Genomic DNA, 23,823 nt, shown 5'->3' with positions numbered 1-23,823 from the left:
ACCTCACACTCACACAGGCTGACAACCTCACACACACTGACAACCTCACACTCACACACACTGACGATAGACGAAGCCTGCGGCGTGAGAATTAATCCTCAAATTAGTTAAAAATGCACTAACAGATTTAGGGGTGACTGAAGATCTGCAACCTATCGATCTCTGCAATTAAGTTTTGAAACACCTTAGTTGGGTAGCCAAATTAAAGTTTAAACCGTTAGGCCTAATGCTTGAGGCCTACTAACCTGTTTCTAGGCAAAGCCTGAATCCTCAATTACGTTTAATTTAAATTTTGATTTAAAGCTTTCGTGACTGCAGTAATTCATATTCTTAGTTTTTTCAACGTGACTTTACCGAAAAAACTAAGGATATACATTTAATTTACTTATAGATTAAGAATGTTCCATAAGAACATTTATTGATTACCGGAGTGTTGATGATGGGTGATGGTGTTGATGATGGATAAACCAGCAAATCTTAAAAAAAGTATTACAACACTGTATGCTCAAATCCCAGTGTGATGCATGTCAAACAATACCAACCATAAGATAGATTAACCCTATGTTTTCGAAATCACCAAAAAAAAGCTCAAAAAACTATTTTACAACAGTAATCATAGGAACTGCGATTCTCATTTAACAATAACTCAACACTACCACCCATAGACTCAACACTACAGGTGGATCGTTGGAACGCAGGACCGTGAACCATGGCGACGGCTTGAGGGAGGCCTTCGTCCAGCAGTGGATAAATCGTGGCTGATGATGATCACACATCTCCAACTCTTGCCCCCCCCCCCACTCTCGCACATACAGACAAGGCCCCCCACTTCCTGCGGTTGGGGAACGTGGAGGTGAACGCGGGGCAGAACGCGACGTTCCAGTGCATCGCGACGGGACGGAACTCAGGGCCCACACGCCTCGCGCTGCAGGTGAGGGCTCCACTCCCCTCTCTCTCGTCTCCGTTCTCCCATAGGGTTCAGTGTTAATCAGTGAGACTCCCATAGGGTTCAGTGTTAATCAGTGAGACTCCCACAGGGTTCAGTGTTAATCAGTGAGACTCCCATAGGGTTCAGTGTTAATCAGTGAGACTCCCATCGGGTTCAGTGTTAATCAGTGAGACTCCCATAGGGTTCAGTGTTAATCAGTGAGGCTCCCACAGTGTTCGGTGTTAATCAGTGAGACTCCCATAGGGTTCAGTGTTAATCAGTGGGGCTCCCACAGGGTTCAGTGTTAATCAGTGAGACTCCCATAGGGTTCAGTGTTAATCAGTGAGACTCCCACAGGGTTCAGTGTTAATCAGTGAGACTCCCACAGGGTTCAGTGGTAATCAGTGAGACTTCCATAGGGTTCAGTGTTAATCACTGAGACTCCCATAAGGTTCAGTGTTAATCACTGAGACTCCCATAAGGTTCAGTGTTAATCACTGAGACTCCCATAAGGTTCAGTGTTAATCAGTGAGACTCCCACAGGGTTCAGTGGTAATCAGTGAGACTTCCATAGGGTTCAGTGTTAATCAGTGAGACTCCCATAGGGTTCAGTGTTAATCACTGAGACTCCCATAAGGTTCAGTGTTAATCAGTGAGACTCCCACAGGGTTTCAGTGTTAATCAATGAGACTCCCACAGGGTTCAGTGTTAATCACTGAGACTCCCATAAGGTTCAGTGTTAATCAGTGAGACTCCCACAGGGTTTCAGTGTTAATCAATGAGACTCCCACAGGGTTCAGTGTTAATCAGTGAGACTCCCACAGGGTTCAGTTTTAATCAATGAGACTCCCACAGGGTTCAGTATTAATCGGTGAGACTCCCATAGGGTTCAGTGTTAATCAGTGAGACTCCCACAGGGTTCAGTGTTAATCAGTGAGACTCCCAAAGGGTTGAGTGTTAATCAGTGAGACTCCCACAGGGTTCAGTTTTAATCAATGAGACTCCCACAGGGTTCAGTATTAATCGGTGAGACTCCCATAGGGTGCAGTGTTAATCAGTGAGACTCCCATAGGGTTCGGTGTTAATCAGTGAGACTCTCATAGGGTTCAGTGTTAATCAGTGAGACTCCCATAGGGTTCGGTGTTAATCAGTGAGACTCCCATAGGGTTCAGTGTTAATCAGTGAGACTCCCATAGGGTTCAGTGTTAATCAGTGAGACTCCCACAGGGTTCATGTGTTAATCAGTGAGACTCCCTCAGGGTTCAGTGTTAATCAGTGAGACTCCCACAAGGTTCAGTGTTAATCAGTGAGACTCCCACAGGGTTCAGTGTTAATCAGTGAGACTCCCACAGGGTTCAGTGTTAATCAATGAGACTCCCATAGGGTTCAGTGTTAATCAGTGGGACTCCCATAGGGTTCAGTGTTAATCAGTGAGACTCCCACAGGGTTCAGTGTTAATCAGTGAGACTCCCACATGGTTCAGTTTTGATCAGTAAAAATCCCACAGGGTTCAGTATTAATCGGTGAGACTCCCATAGGGTTCAGTGTTTATCAGTGAGACTCCCATAGGGTTCGGTGTTAATCAGTGAGACTCCCATAGGGTTCAGTGTTAATCAGTGAGACTCCCATAGGGTTCGGTGTTAATCAGTGAGACTCTCATAGGGTTCAGTGTTAATCAGTGAGACTCCCATAGGGTTCGGTGTTAATCAGTGAGACTCCCATAGGGTTCAGTGTTAATCAGTGAGACTCCCATAGGGTTCGGTGTTAATCAGTGAGACTCTCATAGGGTTCAGTGTTAATCAGTGAGACTCCCATAGGGTTCGGTGTTAATCAGTGAGACTCCCATAGGGTTCAGTGTTAATCAGTGAGACTCCCACAGGGTTCATGTGTTAATCAGTGAGACTCCCTCAGGGTTCAGTGTTAATCAGTGAGACTCCCACAAGGTTCAGTGTTAATCAGTGAGACTCCCACAGGGTTCAGTGTTAATCAGTGAGACTCCCACAGGGTTCAGTGTTAATCAATGAGACTCCCATAGGGTCCAGTGTTAATCAGTGGGACTCCCATAGGGTTCATTGTTAATCAGTGAGACTCCCACAGGGTTCAGTGTTAATCAGTGAGACTCCCACATGGTTCAGTTTTGATCAGTAAAAATCCCACAGGGTTCAGTATTAATCGGTGAGACTCCCATAGGGTTCAGTGTTTATCAGTGAGACTCCCATAGGGTTCGGTGTTAATCAGTGAGACTCCCATAGGGTTCAGTGTTAATCAGTGAGACTCCCATAGGGTTCGGTGTTAATCAGTGAGACTCCCATAGGGTTCAGTGTTAATCAGTGAGACTCCCATAGGGTTCAGTGTTAATCAGTGAGACTCCCACAGGGTTCATGTGTTAATCAGTGATACTCCCACAGGGTTCAGTGTTAATCAGTGAGACTTCCATAGGGTCCAGTGTTAATCAGTGAGACTCTCACAGGGTGCAGTGTTAATCAGTGAGACTCCCATAGGGTTCAGTGTTAATCAGTGAGACTCCCACAGGGTTCAGTGTTAATCAGCGAGATTCACATAGGGTTCAGTGTTAATCAGTGAGACTCCCACAGGGTTCATTGTTAATCAGTGAGACTCCCATAGGGTTCAGTGTTAATCATTGAGACTCCCACAGGGTTCAGTGTTTATCAGTGACACTCCCACAGGGTTCATTGTTAATCAGTGAGACTCCCATAGGGTTCAGTCTAAATCAGTGAGTCTCCCATAGGGTTCAGTGTTAATCAGTGAGACTCCCACAGGGTTCAGTGTTAATCAGTGAGACACCCACAGGGTTCTGTGTTAATCAGTGAGACTCCCATAGGGTTCAGTGTTAATCAGTGAGACTCCCATAGCGTTCAGTGTTAATCAGTGAGACTCCCACAGGGTTCATGTGTTAATCAGTGAGACTCCCACAGGGTTCGGTGTTTATCAGTGAGACTCCCATAGGGTCCAGTGTTAATCATTGAGACTCTCACAGGGTGCAGTGTTAATCATTGAGACTCCCATAGGGTTCAGTGTTAATCAGTGAGACTCCCACAGGGTTCAGTGTTAATCAGCGAGATTCCCATAGGGTTCAGTGTTAATCAGTGAGACTCCCACAGGGTTCAGTGTTAACCAGTGAGACTCCCATTGGGTCAGTATTAATCGGTGAGACTCCCATAGGGTTCAGTGTTAATCAGTGAGACTCCCATAGGGTTCATTGTTAATCAGTGAGACTACCACAGGGTTCAGTGTTAATCAGTGAAATTCCCACAGGGTTCAGTGTTAATCAGTGAGACTCCCACAGGGTTCAGTGTTAATCAGTGAGACTCGCATAGGGTTCAGTGTTAATCAGTGAGACACGCACAGGGTTCAGTGTTAATCAGCGATATTCCCATAGAGTTCAGTGTTAATCAGTGAGATTCCCACAGGGTTCAGTGTTAATCACTGAGACTCCCATAGGGTGCAGTATTAATCCGTGAGACTCCCATAGGGTTCAGTGTTAATCAGTGAGACTCCCATAGGGTTCAGTGTTAATCAGTGAGACTCCCATAGGGTTTGGTGTTATTCAGTGAGACTCCCTTAGGGTTCAGTCTAAATCAGTGAGACTCCCATAGGGTTCAGTGTTAATCAGTGAGACTCCCACAGGGTTCAGTGTTAATCAGTGAGACTCCCACAGGGTTCAGTGTTAATCAGTGAGACTCCCACATGGTTCAGTTTTGATCAGTAAAAATCCCACAGGGTTCAGTATTAATCGGTGAGACTCCCATAGGGTTCAGTGTTTATCAGTGAGACTCCCATAGGGTTCGGTGTTAATCAGTGAGACTCCCATAGGGTTCAGTGTTAATCAGTGAGACTCCCATAGGGTTCGGTGTTAATCAGTGAGACTCTCATAGGGTTCAGTGTTAATCAGTGAGACTCCCATAGGGTTCGGTGTTAATCAGTGAGACTCCCATAGGGTTCAGTGTTAATCAGTGAGACTCCCATAGGGTTCGGTGTTAATCAGTGAGACTCTCATAGGGTTCAGTGTTAATCAGTGAGACTCCCATAGGGTTCGGTGTTAATCAGTGAGACTCCCATAGGGTTCAGTGTTAATCAGTGAGACTCCCACAGGGTTCATGTGTTAATCAGTGAGACTCCCTCAGGGTTCAGTGTTAATCAGTGAGACTCCCACAAGGTTCAGTGTTAATCAGTGAGACTCCCACAGGGTTCAGTGTTAATCAGTGAGACTCCCACAGGGTTCAGTGTTAATCAATGAGACTCCCATAGGGTCCAGTGTTAATCAGTGGGACTCCCATAGGGTTCATTGTTAATCAGTGAGACTCCCACAGGGTTCAGTGTTAATCAGTGAGACTCCCACATGGTTCAGTTTTGATCAGTAAAAATCCCACAGGGTTCAGTATTAATCGGTGAGACTCCCATAGGGTTCAGTGTTTATCAGTGAGACTCCCATAGGGTTCGGTGTTAATCAGTGAGACTCCCATAGGGTTCAGTGTTAATCAGTGAGACTCCCATAGGGTTCGGTGTTAATCAGTGAGACTCCCATAGGGTTCAGTGTTAATCAGTGAGACTCCCATAGGGTTCAGTGTTAATCAGTGAGACTCCCACAGGGTTCATGTGTTAATCAGTGATACTCCCACAGGGTTCAGTGTTAATCAGTGAGACTTCCATAGGGTCCAGTGTTAATCAGTGAGACTCTCACAGGGTGCAGTGTTAATCAGTGAGACTCCCATAGGGTTCAGTGTTAATCAGTGAGACTCCCACAGGGTTCAGTGTTAATCAGCGAGATTCACATAGGGTTCAGTGTTAATCAGTGAGACTCCCACAGGGTTCATTGTTAATCAGTGAGACTCCCATAGGGTTCAGTGTTAATCATTGAGACTCCCACAGGGTTCAGTGTTTATCAGTGACACTCCCACAGGGTTCATTGTTAATCAGTGAGACTCCCATAGGGTTCAGTCTAAATCAGTGAGTCTCCCATAGGGTTCAGTGTTAATCAGTGAGACTCCCACAGGGTTCAGTGTTAATCAGTGAGACACCCACAGGGTTCTGTGTTAATCAGTGAGACTCCCATAGGGTTCAGTGTTAATCAGTGAGACTCCCATAGCGTTCAGTGTTAATCAGTGAGACTCCCACAGGGTTCATGTGTTAATCAGTGAGACTCCCACAGGGTTCGGTGTTTATCAGTGAGACTCCCATAGGGTCCAGTGTTAATCATTGAGACTCTCACAGGGTGCAGTGTTAATCATTGAGACTCCCATAGGGTTCAGTGTTAATCAGTGAGACTCCCACAGGGTTCAGTGTTAATCAGCGAGATTCCCATAGGGTTCAGTGTTAATCAGTGAGACTCCCACAGGGTTCAGTGTTAACCAGTGAGACTCCCATTGGGTCAGTATTAATCGGTGAGACTCCCATAGGGTTCAGTGTTAATCAGTGAGACTCCCATAGGGTTCATTGTTAATCAGTGAGACTACCACAGGGTTCAGTGTTAATCAGTGAAATTCCCACAGGGTTCAGTGTTAATCAGTGAGACTCCCACAGGGTTCAGTGTTAATCAGTGAGACTCGCATAGGGTTCAGTGTTAATCAGTGAGACACGCACAGGGTTCAGTGTTAATCAGCGATATTCCCATAGAGTTCAGTGTTAATCAGTGAGATTCCCACAGGGTTCAGTGTTAATCACTGAGACTCCCATAGGGTGCAGTATTAATCCGTGAGACTCCCATAGGGTTCAGTGTTAATCAGTGAGACTCCCATAGGGTTCAGTGTTAATCAGTGAGACTCCCATAGGGTTTGGTGTTATTCAGTGAGACTCCCTTAGGGTTCAGTCTAAATCAGTGAGACTCCCATAGGGTTCAGTGTTAATCAGTGAGACTCCCACAGGGTTCAGTGTTAATCAGTGAGACACCCACAGGGTTCTGTGTTAATCAGTGAGACTCCCACAGGGTTCAGTGTTAATCAGTGAGACACCCACAGGGTTCTGTGTTAATCAGTGAGACTCCCATAGGGTTCAGTGTTAATCAGTGAGACTCCCACAGGGTTCAGTGTTAATCAGTGAGACTCCCAAAGGGTTCAGTGTTAGCCAATGAGACTCCCATAGGGTTCAGTGTTAATCAGTGAGACTCCCATAGGGTTCAGTGTTAATCAGTGAGACTCCCACAGGGTTCAGTGTTAATCAGTGAGACTCCCACAGGGTTCAGTTTTAATCAATGAGACTCCCACAGGGTTCAGCATTAATCGGTGAGACTCCCATAGGGTTCAGTGTTAATCAGTGAGACTCCCATAGGGTTCGGTGTTAATCAGTGAGACTCCCATAGGGTTCAGTGTTAATCAGTGAGACTCCCATAGGGTTCGGTGTTAATCAGTGAGACTCCCATAGGGTTCAGTGTTAATCAGTGAGACTCCCATAGGGTTCAATGTTAATCAGTGAGACTCCCACAGGGTTCATGTGTTAATCAGTGAGACTCCCTCAGGGTTCAGTGTTAATCAGTGAGACTCCCACAGGGTTCAGTGTTAATCAGTGAGACTCCCACAGGGTTCAGTGTTAATCAGTGAGACTCCCACAGGGTTCAGTGTTAATCAATGAGACTCCCATAGGGTTCAGTGTTAATCAGTGGGACTCCCATAGGGTTCAGTGTTAATCAGTGAGACTCCCACAGGGTTCAGTGTTAATCAGTGAGACTCCCACATGGTTCAGTTTTAATCAGTGAAAATCCCACAGGGTTCAGTATTAATCGGTGAGACTCCCATAGGGTTCAGTGTTTATCAGTGAGACTCCCATAGGGTTCGGTGTTAATCAGTGAGACTCCCATAGGGTTCAGTGTTAATCAGTGAGACTCCCATAGGGTTCGGTGTTAATCAGTGAGACTCCCATAGGGTTCAGTGTTAATCAGTGAGACTCCCATAGGGTTCAGTGTTAATCAGTGAGACTCCCACAGGGTTCATGTGTTAATCAGTGAGACTCCCACAGGGTTCAGTGTTAATCAGTGAGACTCCCATAGGGTCCAGTGTTAATCAGTGAGACTCTCACAGGGTGCAGTGTTAATCAGTGAGACTCCCATAGGGTTCAGTGTTAATCAGTGAGACTCCCACAGGGTTCAGTGTTAATCAGCGAGATTCCCATAGGGTTCAGTGTTAATCAGTGAGACTCCCACAGGGTTCAGTGTTAACCAGTGAGACTCCCATTGGGTCAGTATTAATCGGTGAGACTCCCATAGGGTTCAGTGTTAATCAGTGATACTCCCATAGGGTTCATTGTTAATCAGTGGGACTACCACAGGGTTCAGTGTTAATCAGTGAAATTCCCACAGGGTTCAGTGTTAATCAGTGAGACTCCCACAGGGTTCAGTGTTAATCAGTGAGACTCCCATAGGGTTCAGTGTTAATCAGTGAGACTCCCACAGGGTTTAGTGTTAATAAGTAAGACTCCCACAGGGTCCAGTGTTAATCAGTGAGACTCCCACAGGGTTCAGTGTTAATCAGTGAGACTCCCACAGGGCCCAGTGTTAATCAGTGAGACTCCCATAGGGTTCGGTGTTAATCAATGAGACTCCCACAGGGTTCAGTGTTAATCAGTGAGACTCCCATAGGGTTCGGTGTTAATCAGTGAGACTCCCTTAGGGTTCAGTGTTAATCAGTCAGACTCCCATAGGGTTCAGTGTTAATCAGTGAGACTCCCACAGGGTTCATTGTTAATCAGTGAGACTCCCATAGGGTTCAGTGTTAATCATTGAGACTCCCACAGGGTTCAGTGTTTATCAGTGACACTCCCACAGGGTTCATTGTTAATCAGTGAGACTCCCATAGGGTTCAGTCTAAATCAGTGAGTCTCCCATAGGGTTCAGTGTTAATCAGTGAGACTCCCACAGGGTTCAGTGTTAATCAGTGAGACACCCACAGGGTTCTGTGTTAATCAGTGAGACTCCCATAGGGTTCAGTGTTAATCAGTGAGACTCCCACAGGGTTCAGTGTTAATCAGTGAGACTCCCACAGGGTTCAGTGTTAATCAGTGAGACTCCCATAGGGTTCAGTGTTAATCAGTGAGACTCCCACAGGGTTCAGTGTTAATCAGTGAGCCTCGCATAGGGTTCAGTGTTAATCAGTGAGACACGCACAGGGTTCAGTGTTAATCAGCGAGATTCCCATAGGGTTCAGTGTTAATCAGTGAGATTCCCACAGGGTTCAGTGTTAATCAGTGAGACTCCCATAGGGTTCAGTATTAATCGGTGAGACTCCCATAGGGTTCAGTGTTAATCAGTGAGACTCCCACAGGGTTCAGTTTTAATCAATGAGACTCCCACAGGGTTCAGTATTAATCGGTGAGACTCCCATAGGGTTCAGTGTTAATCAGTGAGACTCCCACAGGGTTCAGTGTTAATCAGTGAGACTCCCAAAGGGTTCAGTGTTAATCAGTGAGACTCCCACAGGGTTCAGTTTTAATCAATGAGACTCCCACAGGGTTCAGTATTAATCGGTGAGACTCCCATAGGGTGCAGTGTTAATCAGTGAGACTCCCATAGGGTTCGGTGTTAATCAGTGAGACTCTCATAGGGTTCAGTGTTAATCAGTGAGACTCCCATAGGGTTCGGTGTTAATCAGTGAGACTCCCATAGGGTTCAGTGTTAATCAGTGAGACTCCCATAGGGTTCAGTGTTAATCAGTGAGACTCCCACAGGGTTCATGTGTTAATCAGTGAGACTCCCTCAGGGTTCAGTGTTAATCAGTGAGACTCCCACAAGGTTCAGTGTTAATCAGTGAGACTCCCACAGGGTTCAGTGTTAATCAGTGAGACTCCCACAGGGTTCAGTGTTAATCAATGAGACTCCCATAGGGTTCAGTGTTAATCAGTGGGACTCCCATAGGGTTCAGTGTTAATCAGTGAGACTCCCACAGGGTTCAGTGTTAATCAGTGAGACTCCCACATGGTTCAGTTTTGATCAGTAAAAATCCCACAGGGTTCAGTATTAATCGGTGAGACTCCCATAGGGTTCAGTGTTTATCAGTGAGACTCCCATAGGGTTCGGTGTTAATCAGTGAGACTCCCATAGGGTTCAGTGTTAATCAGTGAGACTCCCATAGGGTTCGGTGTTAATCAGTGAGACTCCCATAGGGTTCAGTGTTAATCAGTGAGACTCCCATAGGGTTCAGTGTTAATCAGTGAGACTCCCACAGGGTTCATGTGTTAATCAGTGATACTCCCACAGGGTTCAGTGTTAATCAGTGAGACTTCCATAGGGTCCAGTGTTAATCAGTGAGACTCTCACAGGGTGCAGTGTTAATCAGTGAGACTCCCATAGGGTTCAGTGTTAATCAGTGAGACTCCCACAGGGTTCAGTGTTAATCAGCGAGATTCCCATAGGGTTCAGTGTTAATCAGTGAGACTCCCACAGGGTTCATTGTTAATCAGTGAGACTCCCATAGGGTTCAGTGTTAATCATTGAGACTCCCACAGGGTTCAGTGTTTATCAGTGACACTCCCACAGGGTTCATTGTTAATCAGTGAGACTCCCATAGGGTTCAGTCTAAATCAGTGAGTCTCCCATAGGGTTCAGTGTTAATCAGTGAGACTCCCACAGGGTTCAGTGTTAATCAGTGAGACACCCACAGGGTTCTGTGTTAATCAGTGAGACTCCCATAGGGTTCAGTGTTAATCAGTGAGACTCCCATAGGGTTCAGTGTTAATCAGTGAGACTCCCACAGGGTTCATGTGTTAATCAGTGAGACTCCCACAGGGTTCGGTGTTTATCAGTGAGACTCCCATAGGGTCCAGTGTTAATCATTGAGACTCTCACAGGGTGCAGTGTTAATCATTGAGACTCCCATAGGGTTCAGTGTTAATCAGTGAGACTCCCACAGGGTTCAGTGTTAATCAGCGAGATTCCCATAGGGTTCAGTGTTAATCAGTGAGACTCCCACAGGGTTCAGTGTTAACCAGTGAGACTCCCATTGGGTCAGTATTAATCGGTGAGACTCCCATAGGGTTCAGTGTTAATCAGTGAGACTCCCATAGGGTTCATTGTTAATCAGTGAGACTACCACAGGGTTCTGTGTTAATCAGTGAAATTCCCACAGGGTTCAGTGTTAATCAGTGAGACTCCCACAGGGTTCAGTGTTAATCAGTGAGACTCGCATAGGGTTCAGTGTTAATCAGTGAGACACGCACAGGGTTCAGTGTTAATCAGCGATATTCCCATAGGGTTCATTGTTAATCAGTGAGACTACCACAGGGTTCAGTGTTAATCAGTGAAATTCCCACAGGGTTCAGTGTTAATCAGTGAGACTCCCACAGGGTTCAGTGTTAATCAGTGAGACTCGCATAGGGTTCAGTGTTAATCAGTGAGACACGCACAGGGTTCAGTGTTAATCAGCGATATTCCCATAGAGTTCAGTGTTAATCAGTGAGATTCCCACAGGGTTCAGTGTTAATCACTGAGACTCCCATAGGGTGCAGTATTAATCCGTGAGACTCCCATAGGGTTCAGTGTTAATCAGTGAGACTCCCATAGGGTTCAGTGTTAATCAGTGAGACTCCCATAGGGTTTGGTGTTATTCAGTGAGACTCCCTTAGGGTTCAGTGTTAATCAGTCAGACTCCCATAGGGTTCAATGTTAATCAGTGAGACTCCCACAGGGTTCATGTGTTAATCAGTGAGACTCCCTCAGGGTTCAGTGTTAATCAGTGAGACTCCCACAGGGTTCAGTGTTAATCAGTGAGACTCCCACAGGGTTCAGTGTTAATCAGTGAGACTCCCACAGGGTTCAGTGTTAATCAATGAGACTCCCATAGGGTTCAGTGTTAATCAGTGGGACTCCCATAGGGTTCAGTGTTAATCAGTGAGACTCCCACAGGGTTCAGTGTTAATCAGTGAGACTCCCACATGGTTCAGTTTTAATCAGTGAAAATCCCACAGGGTTCAGTATTAATCGGTGAGACTCCCATAGGGTTCAGTGTTTATCAGTGAGACTCCCATAGGGTTCGGTGTTAATCAGTGAGACTCCCATAGGGTTCAGTGTTAATCAGTGAGACTCCCATAGGGTTCAGTGTTAATCAGTGAGACTCCCACAGGGTTCATGTGTTAATCAGTGAGACTCCCACAGGGTTCAGTGTTAATCAGTGAGACTCCCATAGGGTCCAGTGTTAATCAGTGAGACTCTCACAGGGTGCAGTGTTAATCAGTGAGACTCCCATAGGGTTCAGTGTTAATCAGTGAGACTCCCACAGGGTTCAGTGTTAATCAGCGAGATTCCCATAGGGTTCAGTGTTAATCAGTGAGACTCCCACAGGGTTCAGTGTTAACCAGTGAGACTCCCATTGGGTCAGTATTAATCGGTGAGACTCCCATAGGGTTCAGTGTTAATCAGTGATACTCCCATAGGGTTCATTGTTAATCAGTGGGACTACCACAGGGTTCAGTGTTAATCAGTGAAATTCCCACAGGGTTCAGTGTTAATCAGTGAGACTCCCACAGGGTTCAGTGTTAATCAGTGAGACTCCCATAGGGTTCAGTGTTAATCAGTGAGACTCCCACAGGGTTTAGTGTTAATAAGTAAGACTCCCACAGGGTCCAGTGTTAATCAGTGAGACTCCCACAGGGTTCAGTGTTAATCAGTGAGACTCCCACAGGGCCCAGTGTTAATCAGTGAGACTCCCATAGGGTTCGGTGTTAATCAATGAGACTCCCACAGGGTTCAGTGTTAATCAGTGAGACTCCCATAGGGTTCGGTGTTAATCAGTGAGACTCCCTTAGGGTTCAGTGTTAATCAGTCAGACTCCCATAGGGTTCAGTGTTAATCAGTGAGACTCCCACAGGGTTCATTGTTAATCAGTGAGACTCCCATAGGGTTCAGTGTTAATCATTGAGACTCCCACAGGGTTCAGTGTTTATCAGTGACACTCCCACAGGGTTCATTGTTAATCAGTGAGACTCCCATAGGGTTCAGTCTAAATCAGTGAGTCTCCCATAGGGTTCAGTGTTAATCAGTGAGACTCCCACAGGGTTCAGTGTTAATCAGTGAGACACCCACAGGGTTCTGTGTTAATCAGTGAGACTCCCATAGGGTTCAGTGTTAATCAGTGAGACTCCCACAGGGTTCAGTGTTAATCAGTGAGACTCCCACAGGGTTCAGTGTTAATCAGTGAGACTCCCATAGGGTTCAGTGTTAATCAGTGAGACTCCCACAGGGTTCAGTGTTAATCAGTGAGACTCGCAAAGGGTTCAGTGTTAATCAGTGAGACACGCACAGGGTTCAGTGTTAATCAGCGAGATTCCCATAGGGTTCAGTGTTAATCAGTGAGATTCCCACAGGGTTCAGTGTTAATCAGTGAGACTCCCATAGGGTTCAGTATTAATCGGTGAGACTCCCATAGGGTTCAGTGTTAATCAGTGAGACTCCCACAGGGTTCAGTTTTAATCAATGAGACTCCCACAGGGTTCAGTATTAATCGGTGAGACTCCCATAGGGTTCAGTGTTAATCAGTGAGACTCCCACAGGGTTCAGTGTTAATCAGTGAGACTCCCAAAGGGTTCAGTGTTAATCAGTGAGACTCCCACAGGGTTCAGTTTTAATCAATGAGACTCCCACAGGGTTCAGTATTAATCGGTGAGACTCCCATAGGGTGCAGTGTTAATCAGTGAGACTCCCATAGGGTTCGGTGTTAATCAGTGAGACTCTCATAGGGTTCAGTGTTAATCAGTGAGACTCCCATAGGGTTCGGTGTTAATCAGTGAGACTCCCATAGGGTTCAGTGTTAATCAGTGAGACTCCCATAGGGTTCAGTGTTAATCAGTGAGACTCCCACAGGGTTCATGTGTTAATCAGTGAGACTCCCTCAGGGTTCAGTGTTAATCAGTGAGACTCCCACAAGGTTCAGTGTTAATCAGTGAGACTCCCACAGGGTTCAGTGTTAATCAGTGAGACTCCCACAGGGTTCAGTGTTAATCAATGAGACTCCCATAGGGTTCAGTGTTAATCAGTGGGACTCCCATAGGGTTCAGTGTTAATCAGTGAGACTCCCACAGGGTTCAGTGTTAATCAGTGAGACTCCCACATGGTTCAGTTTTGATCAGTAAAAATCCCACAGGGTTCAGTATTAATCGGTGAGACTCCCATAGGGTTCAGTGTTTATCAGTGAGACTCCCATAGGGTTCGGTGTTAATCAGTGAGACTCCCATAGGGTTCAGTGTTAATCAGTGAGACTCCCATAGGGTTCGGTGTTAATCAGTGAGACTCCCATAGGGTTCAGTGTTAATCAGTGAGACTCCCATAGGGTTCAGTGTTAATCAGTGAGACTCCCACAGGGTTCATGTGTTAATCAGTGATACTCCCACAGGGTTCAGTGTTAATCAGTGAGACTTCCATAGGGTCCAGTGTTAATCAGTGAGACTCTCACAGGGTGCAGTGTTAATCAGTGAGACTCCCATAGGGTTCAGTGTTAATCAGTGAGACTCCCACAGGGTTCAGTGTTAATCAGCGAGATTCCCATAGGGTTCAGTGTTAATCAGTGAGACTCCCACAGGGTTCATTGTTAATCAGTGAGACTCCCATAGGGTTCAGTGTTAATCATTGAGACTCCCACAGGATTCAGTGTTTATCAGTGACACTCCCACAGGGTTCATTGTTAATCAGTGAGACTCCCATAGGGTTCAGTCTAAATCAGTGAGTCTCCCATAGGGTTCAGTGTTAATCAGTGAGACTCCCACAGGGTTCAGTGTTAATCAGTGAGACACCCACAGGGTTCTGTGTTAATCAGTGAGACTCCCATAGGGTTCAGTGTTAATCAGTGAGACTCCCATAGGGTTCAGTGTTAATCAGTGAGACTCCCACAGGGTTCATGTGTTAATCAGTGAGACTCCCACAGGGTTCGGTGTTTATCAGTGAGACTCCCATAGGGTCCAGTGTTAATCATTGAGACTCTCACAGGGTGCAGTGTTAATCATTGAGACTCCCATAGGGTTCAGTGTTAATCAGTGAGACTCCCACAGGGTTCAGTGTTAATCAGCGAGATTCCCATAGGGTTCAGTGTTAATCAGTGAGACTCCCACAGGGTTCAGTGTTAACCAGTGAGACTCCCATTGGGTCAGTATTAATCGGTGAGACTCCCATAGGGTTCAGTGTTAATCAGTGAGACTCCCATAGGGTTCATTGTTAATCAGTGAGACTACCACAGGGTTCAGTGTTAATCAGTGAAATTACCCACAGGGTTCAGTGTTAATCAGTGAGACTCCCACAGGGTTCAGTGTTAATCAGTGAGACTCGCATAGGGTTCAGTGTTAATCAGTGAGACACGCACAGGGTTCAGTGTTAATCAGCGATATTCCCATAGAGTTCAGTGTTAATCAGTGAGATTCCCACAGGGTTCAGTGTTAATCACTGAGACTCCCATAGGGTGCAGTATTAATCCGTGAGACTCCCATAGGGTTCAGTGTTAATCAGTGAGACTCCCATAGGGTTCAGTGTTAATCAGTGAGACTCCCATAGGGTTTGGTGTTATTCAGTGAGACTCCCTTAGGGTTCAGTGTTAATCAGTCAGACTCCCATAGGGTTCAGTGTTAATCAGTGAAACTCCCACAGGGTTCATGTGTTAATCAGTGAGACTCCCATAGGGTTCAGTGTTAATCAGTGAGACTCCCACAGGGTTCGGTGTTAATCAGTGAGACTCCCACAGGGTTCAGTGTTAATCAGTGAGACTCCCACAGGGTTCAGTGTTAATCAGTGAGACTCCCACAGGGTTCAGTGTTAATCAGTGGGACTCCCACAGGGTTCATTGTTAATCAGTGAGACTCCCATAGGGTTGAGTGTTGATCAGTGAGACTCCCACAGGGTTCAGTGTTAATCAGTGACACTCCCACAGGGTTCATTGTTAATCAGTGAGACTCCCATAGGGTTCAGTCTAAATCAGTGAGACTCCCATAGGGTTCAGTGTTAATCAGTGAGACTCCCACAGGGTTCAGTGTTAATCAGTGAGACACCCACAGGGTTCTGTGTTAATCAGTGAGACTCCCACAGGGTTCAGTGTTAATCAGTGAGACACCCACAGGGTTCTGTGTTAATCAGTGAGACTCCCATAGGGTTCAGTGTTAATCAGTGAGATTCCCACAGGGTTCAGTGTTAATCAGTGAGACTCCCAAAGGGTTCAGTGTTAGCCAATGAGACTCCCATAGGGTTCAGTGTTAATCAGTGAGACTCCCATAGGGTTCAGTGTTAATCAGTGAGACTCCCACAGGGTTCAGTGTTAATCAGTGAGACTCCCACAGGGTTCAGTTTTAATCAATGAGACTCCCACAGGGTTCAGTATTAATCGGTGAGACTCCCATAGGGTTCAGTGTTAATCAGTGAGACTCCCATAGGGTTCGGTGTTAATCAGTGAGACTCCCATAGGGTTCACTGTTAATCAGTGAGACTCCCATAGGGTTCGGTGTTAATCAGTGAGACTCCCATAGGGTTCAGTGTTAATCAGTGAGACTCCCATAGGGTTCAATGTTAATCAGTGAGACTCCCACAGGGTTCATGTGTTAATCAGTGAGACTCCCTCAGGGTTCAGTGTTAATCAGTGAGACTCCCACAGGGTTCAGTGTTAATCAGTGAGACTCCCACAGGGTTCAGTGTTAATCAGTGAGACTCCCACAGGGTTCAGTGTTAATCAATGAGACTCCCATAGGGTTCAGTGTTAATCAGTGGGACTCCCATAGGGTTCAGTGTTAATCAGTGAGACTCCCACAGGGTTCAGTGTTAATCAGTGAGACTCCCACATGGTTCAGTTTTAATCAGTGAAAATCCCACAGGGTTCAGTATTAATCGGTGAGACTCCCATAGGGTTCAGTGTTTATCAGTGAGACTCCCATAGGGTTCGGTGTTAATCAGTGAGACTCCCATAGGGTTCAGTGTTAATCAGTGAGACTCCCATAGGGTTCGGTGTTAATCAGTGAGACTCCCATAGGGTTCAGTGTTAATCAGTGAGACTCCCATAGGGTTCAGTGTTAATCAGTGAGACTCCCACAGGGTTCATGTGTTAATCAGTGAGACTCCCACAGGGTTCAGTGTTAATCAGTGAGACTCCCATAGGGTCCAGTGTTAATCAGTGAGACTCTCACAGGGTGCAGTGTTAATCAGTGAGACTCCCATAGGGTTCAGTGTTAATCAGTGAGACTCCCACAGGGTTCAGTGTTAATCAGCGAGATTCCCATAGGGTTCAGTGTTAATCAGTGAGACTCCCACAGGGTTCAGTGTTAACCAGTGAGACTCCCATTGGGTCAGTATTAATCGGTGAGACTCCCATAGGGTTCAGTGTTAATCAGTGATACTCCCATAGGGTTCATTGTTAATCAGTGGGACTACCACAGGGTTCAGTGTTAATCAGTGAAATTCCCACAGGGTTCAGTGTTAATCAGTGAGACTCCCACAGGGTTCAGTGTTAATCAGTGAGACTCCCATAGGGTTCAGTGTTAATCAGTGAGACTCCCACAGGGTTTAGTGTTAATAAGTAAGACTCCCACAGGGTCCAGTGTTAATCAGTGAGACTCCCACAGGGTTCAGTGTTAATCAGTGAGACTCCCACAGGGCCCAGTGTTAATCAGTGAGACTCCCATAGGGTTCGGTGTTAATCAATGAGACTCCCACAGGGTTCAGTGTTAATCAGTGAGACTCCCATAGGGTTCGGTGTTAATCAGTGAGACTCCCTTAGGGTTCAGTGTTAATCAGTCAGACTCCCATAGGGTTCAGTGTTAATCAGTGAGACTCCCACAGGGTTCATTGTTAATCAGTGAGACTCCCATAGGGTTCAGTGTTAATCATTGAGACTCCCACAGGGTTCAGTGTTTATCAGTGACACTCCCACAGGGTTCATTGTTAATCAATGAGACTCCCATAGGGTTCAGTCTAAATCAGTGAGTCTCCCATAGGGTTCAGTGTTAATCAGTGAGACTCCCACAGGGTTCAGTGTTAATCAGCGAGATTCCCATAGGGTTCAGTGTTAATCAGTGAGACTCCCACAGGGTTCAGTGTTAACCAGTGAGACTCCCATTGGGTCAGTATTAATCGGTGAGACTCCCATAGGGTTCAGTGTTAATCAGTGATACTCCCATAGGGTTCATTGTTAATCAGTGGGACTACCACAGGGTTCAGTGTTAATCAGTGAAATTCCCACAGGGTTCAGTGTTAATCAGTGAGACTCCCACAGGGTTCAGTGTTAATCAGTGAGACTCCCATAGGGTTCAGTGTTAATCAGTGAGACTCCCACAGGGTTTAGTGTTAATAAGTAAGACTCCCACAGGGTCCAGTGTTAATCAGTGAGACTCCCACAGGGTTCAGTGTTAATCAGTGAGACTCCCACAGGGCCCAGTGTTAATCAGTGAGACTCCCATAGGGTTCGGTGTTAATCAATGAGACTCCCACAGGGTTCAGTGTTAATCAGTGAGACTCCCATAGGGTTCGGTGTTAATCAGTGAGACTCCCTTAGGGTTCAGTGTTAATCAGTCAGACTCCCATAGGGTTCAGTGTTAATCAGTGAGACTCCCACAGGGTTCATTGTTAATCAGTGAGACTCCCATAGGGTTCAGTGTTAATCATTGAGACTCCCACAGGGTTCAGTGTTTATCAGTGACACTCCCACAGGGTTCATTGTTAATCAATGAGACTCCCATAGGGTTCAGTCTAAATCAGTGAGTCTCCCATAGGGTTCAGTGTTAATCAGTGAGACTCCCACAGGGTTCAGTGTTAATCAGTGAGACACCCACAGGGTTCTGTGTTAATCAGTGAGACTCCCATAGGGTTCAGTGTTAATCAGTGAGACTCCCACAGGGTTCAGTGTTAATCAGTGAGACTCCCACAGGGTTCAATGTTAATCAGTGAGACTCCCATAGGGTTCAGTGTTAATCAGTGAGACTCCCACAGGGTTCAGTGTTAATCAGTGAGACTCGCATAGGGTTCAGTGTTAATCAGTGAGACACGCACAGGGTTCAGTGTTAATCAGCGAGATTCCCATAGGGTTCAGTGTTAATCAGTGAGATTCCCACAGGGTTCAGTGTTAATCAGTGAGACTCCCATAGGGTTCAGTATTAATCGGTGAGACTCCCATAGGGTTCAGTGTTAATCAGTGAGACTCCCATAGGGTTCAGTGTTAATCAGTGAGACTCCCATAGGGTTCGGTGTTAATCAGTGAGACTCCCTTAGGGTTCAGTGTTAATCAGTCAGACTCCCATAGGGTTCAGTGTTAATCAGTGAGACTTCCACAGGGTTCATGTGTTAATCAGTGAGACTCCCATAGGGTTCAGTGTTAATCAGTGAGACTCCCACAGGGTTTGGTGTTAATCATTGAGACTCCCACAGGGTTCAGTGTTAATCAGTGAGACTACCACAGGGTTCAGTGTTAATCAGTGAGACTCCCACAGGGTTCAGTGTTAATCAGTGGGACTCCCACAGGGTTCATTGTTAATCAGTGAGACTCCAATAGGGTTCAGTGTTGATCAGTGAGACTCCCACAGGGTTCAGTGTTAATCAGTGACACTCCCACAGGGTTCATTGTTAATCAGTGAGACTCCCATAGGGTTCAGTCTAAATCAGTGAGACTCCCATAGGGTTCAGTGTTAATCAGTGAGACTCCCACAGGGTTCAGTGTTAATCAGTGAGACACCCACAGGGTTCTGTGTTAATCAGTGAGACTCCCATAGGGTTCAGTGTTAATCAGTGAGACTCCCACAGGGTTCAGTGTTAATCAGTGAGACTCCCACAGGGTTCAGTGTTAACCAGTGAGACTCCCATTGGGTCAGTATTAATCGGTGAGACTCCCATAGGGTTCAGTGTTAATCAGTGATACTCCCATAGGGTTCATTGTTAATCAGTGGGACTACCACAGGGTTCAGTGTTAATCAGTGAAATTCCCACAGGGTTCAGTGTTAATCAGTGAGACTCCCACAGGGTTCAGTGTTAATCAGTGAGACTCCCATAGGGTTCAGTGTTAATCAGTGAGACTCCCACAGGGTTTAGTGTTAATAAGTAAGACTCCCACAGGGTCCAGTGTTAATCAGTGAGACTCCCACAGGGTTCAGTGTTAATCAGTGAGACTCCCACAGGGCCCAGTGTTAATCAGTGAGACTCCCATAGGGTTCGGTGTTAATCAATGAGACTCCCACAGGGTTCAGTGTTAATCAGTGAGACTCCCATAGGGTTCGGTGTTAATCAGTGAGACTCCCTTAGGGTTCAGTGTTAATCAGTCAGACTCCCATAGGGTTCAGTGTTAATCAGTGAGACACCCACAGGGTTCATTGTTAATCAGTGAGACTCCCATAGGGTTCAGTGTTAATCATTGAGACTCCCACAGGGTTCAGTGTTTATCAGTGACACTCCCACAGGGTTCATTGTTAATCAATGAGACTCCCATAGGGTTCAGTCTAAATCAGTGAGTCTCCCATAGGGTTCAGTGTTAATCAGTGAGACTCCCACAGGGTTCAGTGTTAATCAGTGAGACACCCACAGGGTTCTGTGTTAATCAGTGAGACTCCCATAGGGTTCAGTGTTAATCAGTGAGACTCCCACAGGGTTCAGTGTTAATCAGTGAGACTCCCACAGGGTTCAGTGTTAATCAGTGAGACTCCCATAGGGTTCAGTGTTAATCAGTGAGACTCCCACAGGGTTCAGTGTTAATCAGTGAGACTCGCATAGGGTTCAGTGTTAATCAGTGAGACACGCACAGGGTTCAGTGTTAATCAGCGAGATTCCCATAGGGTTCAGTGTTAATCAGTGAGATTCCCACAGGGTTCAGTGTTAATCAGTGAGACTCCCATAGGGTTCAGTATTAATCGGTGAGACTCCCATAGGGTTCAGTGTTAATCAGTGAGACTCCCATAGGGTTCAGTGTTAATCAGTGAGACTCCCATAGGGTTCGGTGTTAATCAGTGAGACTCCCTTAGGGTTCAGTGTTAATCAGTCAGACTCCCATAGGGTTCAGTGTTAATCAGTGAGACTTCCACAGGGTTCATGTGTTAATCAGTGAGACTCCCATAGGGTTCAGTGTTAATCAGTGAGACTCCCACAGGGTTTGGTGTTAATCATTGAGACTCCCACAGGGTTCAGTGTTAATCAGTGAGACTACCACAGGGTTCAGTGTTAATCAGTGAGACTCCCACAGGGTTCAGTGTTAATCAGTGGGACTCCCACAGGGTTCATTGTTAATCAGTGAGACTCCAATAGGGTTCAGTGTTGATCAGTGAGACTCCCACAGGGTTCAGTGTTAATCAGTGACACTCCCACAGGGTTCATTGTTAATCAGTGAGACTCCCATAGGGTTCAGTCTAAATCAGTGAGACTCCCATAGGGTTCAGTGTTAATCAGTGAGACTCCCACAGGGTTCAGTGTTAATCAGTGAGACACCCACAGGGTTCTGTGTTAATCAGTGAGACTCCCATAGGGTTCAGTGTTAATCAGTGAGACTCCCACAGGGTTCAGTGTTAATCAGTGAGACTCCCACAGGGTTCAGTGTTAATCAGTGAGACTCCCATAGGGTTCAGTGTTAATCAGTGAGACTCCCACAGGGTTCAGTGTTAATCAGTGAGACTCGCATTGGGTTCAGTGTTAATCAGTGAGACACGCACAGGGTTCAGTGTTAATCAGCGAGATTCCCATAGGGTTCAGTGTTAATCAGTGAGATTCCCACAGGGTTCAGTGTTAATCAGTGAGACTCCCATAGGGTTCAGTATTAATCGGTGAGACTCCCATAGGGTTCAGTGTTAATCAGTGAGACTCCCATAGGGTTCAGTGTTAATCAGTGAGACTCCCACAGGGTTCAGTGTTAATCAGTGAGACTCCCACAGGGTTCAGTGTTAATCAGTGAGACTCCCATAGGGTTCAGTGTTAATCAGTGAGACTCCCACAGGGTTCAGTGTTAATCAGTGAGACTCGCATAGGGTTCAGTGTTAATCAGCGAGATTCCCATAGGGTTCAGTGTTAATCAGTGAGATTCCCACAGGGTTCAGTGTTAATCAGTGAGACTCCCATAGGGTTCAGTATTAATTGGTGAGGCTCCCATAGGGTTCAGTGTTAATCAGTGAGACACCCATAGGGTTCAGTGTTAATCAGTGAGACTCCCACAGGGTTCAGTGTTCATCAGTGAGACTCCCATAGGGTTCAGTGTTAATCAGTGAGACTCCCATAGGGTTCAGTGTTAATCAGTGAGACTCCCACAGGGTTCAGTGTTAATCAGTGAGACTCGCATAGGGTTTAGTGTTAATCAGTGAGACACGCACAGGGTTCAGTGTTAATCAGCGAGATTCCCATAGGGTTCAGTGTTAATCAGTGAGATTCCCACAGGGTTCAGTGTTAATCAGTGAGACTCCCACAGGGTTCAGTGTTAATCAGTGAGACTCCCATAGGGTTCAGTATTAATTAGTGAGACTCCCATAGGGTTCAGTGTTAATCAGTGAGACTCGCATAGGGTTCAGTGTTAATCAGTGAGACACGCACAGGGTTCAGTGTTAATCAGCGAGATTCCCATAGGGTTCAGTGTTAATCAGTGAGATTCCCACAGGGTTCAGTGTTAATCAGTGAGACTCCCATAGGGTTCAGTATTAATTGGTGAGACTCCCATAGGGTTCAGTGTTAATCAGTGAGACTCCCATAGGGTTCAGTGTTAATCATTGAGACTCCCACAGGGTTCAGTGTTCATCAGTGAGACTCCCATAGGGTTCAGTGTTAATCAGTGAGACTCCCATAGGGTTCAGTGTTAATCAGTGAGACTCCCACAGGGTTCAGTGTTCATCAGTGAGACTCCCACAGGGTTCAGTGTTAATCAGTGAGACACCCACAGGGTTCTGTGTTAATCAGTGAGACTCCCATAGGGTTCAGTGTTAATCAGTGAGACTCCCACAGGGTTCAGTGTTAATCAGTGAGACTCCCATAGGGTCCAGTGTTAATCAGTGAGACTCTCACAGGGTGCAGTGTTAATCATTGAGACACCCATAGGGTTCAGTGTTAATCAGTGAGACTCCCACAGGGTTCAGTGTTAATCAGCAAGATTCCCATAGGGTTCAGTGTTAATCAGTGAGACTCCCACAGGGTTCAGTGTTAATCAGTGAGACTCCCATTGGGTCAGTATTAATCGGTGAGACTCCCATAGGGTTCAGTGTTAATCAGTGAGACTCCCATAGGGTTCATTGTTAATCAGTGAGACTACCACAGGGTTCAGTGTTAATCAGTGAGATTCCCACAGGGTTCAGTGTTAATCACTGAGACTCCCATAGGGTGCAGTATTAATCGGTGAGACTCCCATAGGGTTCAGTGTTAATCAGTGAGACTCCCATAGGGTTCAGTGTTAATCAGTGAGACTCCCATAGGGTTTGGTGTTAATCAGTGAGACTCCCTTAGGGTTCAGTGTTAATCAGTCAGACTCCCATAGGGTTCAGTGTTAATCAGTGAAACTCCCACAGGGTTCATGTGTTAATCAGTGAGACTCCTATAGGGTTCAGTGTTAATCAGTGAGACTCCCACAGGGTTCGGTGTTAATCAGTGAGACTCCCACAGGGTTCAGTGTTAATCAGTGAGACTCCCACAGGGTTCAGTGTTAATCAGTGAGACTCCCACAGGGTTCAGTGTTAATCAGTGGGACTCCCACAGGGTTCATTGTTAATCAGTGAGACTCCCATAGGGTTCAGTGTTGATCAGTGAGACTCCCACAGGGTTCAGTGTTAATCAGTGACACTCCCACAGGGTTCATTGTTAATCAGTGAGACTCCCATAGGGTTCAGTCTAAATCAGTGAGACTCCCATAGGGTTCAGTGTTAATCAGTGAGACTCCCACAGGGTTCAGTGTTAATCAGTGAGACACCCACAGGGTTCAGTGTTAATCAGTGAGATTCCCACAGGGTTCAGTGTTAATCAGTGAGACTCCCATAGGGTTCAGTATTAATTG

At 46.1% G+C, this 23,823-nt stretch overlaps 1 long non-coding RNA gene across 1 annotated transcript in view; it reads left to right on the top strand.

Moving 5' to 3' along the window:
• The first annotated feature begins 509 nt into the window (after nucleotides 1-509).
• Nucleotides 510-23,823, top strand: part of LOC142923304 (uncharacterized) — a 496,643-nt gene continuing 473,329 nt past the window's right edge. Inside the window, exon 1 of the long non-coding RNA XR_012940678.1 lies at nucleotides 510-931. This is a non-coding gene — a long non-coding RNA (uncharacterized LOC142923304). The remainder of the gene's footprint in view (nucleotides 932-23,823) is intronic.

The sequence above is a fragment of the Petromyzon marinus genome, unplaced genomic scaffold (assembly GCF_048934315.1).
Source record: "Petromyzon marinus isolate PM22_M1 ecotype Great Lakes invasive population unplaced genomic scaffold, UKy_Petmar_22M1.pri1.0 PM_Scaffold_4, whole genome shotgun sequence".
In the NCBI taxonomy this organism is placed as follows: domain Eukaryota; kingdom Metazoa; phylum Chordata; class Hyperoartia; order Petromyzontiformes; family Petromyzontidae; genus Petromyzon; species Petromyzon marinus.
The sequence above is the reverse complement of the archived record's forward strand: the minus strand, read 5'-3'. Positions and strand labels throughout refer to the sequence as shown.